This window comes from Corylus avellana, chromosome ca11 (genome assembly GCF_901000735.1).
Source record: "Corylus avellana chromosome ca11, CavTom2PMs-1.0".
Lineage (NCBI taxonomy): Eukaryota > Viridiplantae > Streptophyta > Magnoliopsida > Fagales > Betulaceae > Corylus > Corylus avellana.
In genome coordinates this window covers 10,444,977-10,448,721 of record NC_081551.1, presented here as the reverse complement: position 1 = coordinate 10,448,721, position 3,745 = coordinate 10,444,977, and positions in this window count along the sequence as shown.

Sequence of the window (3,745 nt, the reverse complement as noted above, 5' to 3'; positions counted from 1 at the left end):
TACAAGGTTCCTTTACAATATATGGCATATAATAGTTCTCAACAAATTCTACTGCTGTACCTGCTAGAATAAAAACATCATTTTCATTTTCATTTTCATTTTCCTCTTCACCATAATCACTATCACTTGTATCATCTTGAGTGCTATAATCACTATTATCCATGTCTGTAAGGAAAACAAATAAAGAAATAAATACAAAATCAATATATAAGCACCCATAAAAATAAGAAAAACATCATCCAAGCATAGTTATGAAATATTATAATATACTCATCTTAGTACACAAATCAACACATCAAAAAATAAAAAATAACACTCAAACAAATCCTTATAGCTTCTCAAATAGTTCATAACAAAACAACATTAAAAAATAACAACATTAATCCATGCTACGACGGTTAATTTCTCTATTTCCCATTTGCTTGATAAAGTCAATTTGTAACCATGACTCTTTAATAGTCACAAACATCTCTCTATGTGATCTCTTAAGAAATACGTCTGTTGCAAACTTAAGGATATCAATGTCATTTTCTCTTTCAGCAATCGCCCGAACAACATCTATTACCTCTTCAATATTACATCCAGGCTTATCGTAGCTCTTGGATGTCACTGTATTCTTACTTTCTATTACATCACAGATACGACTCAAATGTTCACTAACAATTTAAACTCCTTTCTTTCTTTTCTTACATTGAACTGCAAGACTAAACTTCTTATTTCCTTTATCTCGCGTATCTAAATCAGCAGGAATATTATCAATGCCATGTGTATTGAGATTTGGTTCATCATCCAAAACATCTAAACCTTCTACAACATTGTCATCTTCATTAAGCATTACTTCTGCACTATCTATGGATCCAATATCATTAGGAACCAACCCTATGGATGGTGCCCAAGATCCCTCCCCAGTGGCAGTTATATCTCTAAACAATATCTCCACCTTCATAGCATAAGCCAAACCTGTCGTGCGAAACTTGGTTGCTTCTGGAACTTCCTATATTTAGGTATATGTAAAAATCAATAATAAACATTTGTGCAAATCATTTAAACAAAAAACAAACAAGTACAAATATAATACCTGTAATTTTTTTTCTCACCAATCATCGGGTGCATCAATTGTCTTTTTCACCGGATCCCATTCAAGGCCAGTTTCCTTCCCTATCAATCTCTTCCAAATGTTCCACTTTTTTTTCAAACTATCCCACTTGTTCTTTAGTTGTTTATAGCAATATTGTTTTCCAGTTTTTTCATTAAATTTATCTATCACATTTTTCCATCCTGTCCTATTGAAATGTGTTCCTGGGCGGTTACCAGCATGAATCTCAGTAATACATATGTCAAGATAATCTTCTAGCATTTTTTCAGTCCAAACTACTTTCTTTATCTGAGTATCTACTGTAGTAGCAACGTTGCTTTGACCTTTTTTACTCATTTTGTCGCACAGTAAATAATCTGATAAAATTATAAATAAAAAGTGTGTTAAACACTATTAACAATTAAAAATTTGTTTAAATTGATCAATTGATAGAATGAAAAAAAATTATATTTACATAAGTAATATGCATGTCCATCAAACAAAAGGGCAATATCAAAAAATAATGGAATCAAGTTTTAGAAAGAAAAAAAAAAAAACATGTTCAATATATATATTGAGTATGTTTCAGAATCAAGTGTTGCAAAGGACAAAAACATGAGTTGGTGGTAAAAGAGAGATTATATATGTAAAATGAAATTGCTGAAATCAAGTTTTGCAGGACTGTTTTTGCTTAGAAAAAAAAAATAATAATAATAATTACAAAGATAAAGGCCTGATTCGGTGGTGTGTGTGAGAGAGAAAGAGGTTTACAAAATATATATATATATATAGAGAGAGAGCGTTTCAGAAGTAAGTGTTGCAATTTGCAAAGGACAAAAAGGTGGTGAGAGAGAGATTATATATTTATATATATAAAATGAAGTTGCAGGAGTGTTTTTGCTTTAAAAATAAAAAATAAAAAAACTTAATTAATTGCAAAGAAGAAGGCTCGGTGGTGTGAGAGAGAGAAGGAGATTACAAAATATCTCTGCCAAATCCATGTGGTTCACAGAAAAGAAAAAAAAAAAAATTAACTGCAAAGAAGAAGGCATGAGTCGGTGGTATGAGAGAGAGAGAGAGAAAAAAATTGCAAAATATCTCTGTCAAATATGTTCACCCACGTCCTTTTCCTTTTCCTTTCTGTTGACAGAAGGGCTAGGCTTTGAGATGAGTGCGACGTGTGAGAGAGAAAGAAATAGTGAGATAATTCAAACGGGGCACGTGAAGATGCAGAAAAAGCAAGCGAAAAAAGAGCAGCATCAGAAACAATGCAAAAAAGAGTGTTCAGAAAGAAAAAAAACATCTAGAAGCCAGCAGAGGAATAAAGCCATCGTCTCTCTCACTCTCCTAGTCCTCAAATTATATCTCTCTCCCTCAATATTTTCTTCCATCTCTCACTCAGTAAACTATACACTCAAAAAACAAGCCAAAATACAGAGATCTTGTCTCTCTATCACTTTGCTCAAAAAACTATACTACTCACCATGATTTTTTTCTTTCTATATAAACACCTTTCTCTTGGTTATGTTTTTTGTAGCCAAGAACGTCAAAGTTTCGTCTCTCTTTCTCTCTTTGACCCTCGAAAGAACAGGAGTATATAGAAATTAAAAGAAAAATCAGACATACCACAATATGTAGCTCTCAAAGACAGGCGACGGGACTCAGCAACTCTCAAATTCACAGAAGGGTTTGCAGCTCTCAAATTCGCAGAGGAGGTGCAAGGCATGAAAAAAATTTGTATATATATTGGTAATGTTGTAAATATGTGAAATATTTTGGATATTTTTGGCACTATGTTATTTTCATTAAACAAAAACTGCGGCGCGCCTTTTCCATTCAAAGTGCGTTTGGTCAAAAGCCCCAAATTAGAGCTTGTGGCTAAACGCTCGGTTTAACGTTTGGGAGGACGAAAAGCTCTTTATTAAAAGAAACCCAAACGACCAATTTTTTCCTTGAAAGTGCTTTTTGGAACCTAAAAGCCCTTTTGGTGCTGTAAATCATACAGTTGTCCCAAAAGCTTAAATTAATAGAAAGAGGTAAATTTAATCACTTAACTATTACTTTTAACCATTGCTTTTAACAATATGTGGCATAAATTTTTTTTTTTTTTTTAAGTAAAAACCGGATTTTTAATACATTGTTTTAAAAACTGAACCGGTTCAGTTTTAAACGCCGTCTCTTCCTTCTCTCTTACGACGGAAACAACGTACGCCATCTCTTCCTTCTCTCTGTTTTCCTCTTCTACCTCTAAGGCATGCTCTCTCTCCCTCTCTCTCTCTCCTCTTCTTCCAACGTTTTCCTCTTTTTCTCTCTCTTTTTCTAACGTCTCCAATCCAAAGGCTTTCCAAAAGCCCAATTTTGCTGAGATACCCACTTTCCCCCAACGGCGTGAGTTTTCTTGATTTTCAACGTTTTCCTCTTTTTCTCTCTCTTTTTTCTAACGTCACCAATCCAAAGGCTTTCCAAAACCCTAATTTTGCTGAGATACCCACTTTCCCCCAACGGCGTGAGTTTTCTTGATTTTTGATTGGGCGATTTTTAACACTGAACCTTTCTCCACCGACTTCAATCTCTATATAAGTGATCAACCTGGGTTTTCCCCACTCTCCACCGTCTCTTGATCTCAGGTTAGTTTCTTTACGTGATTTTGATTATATATATATATATATA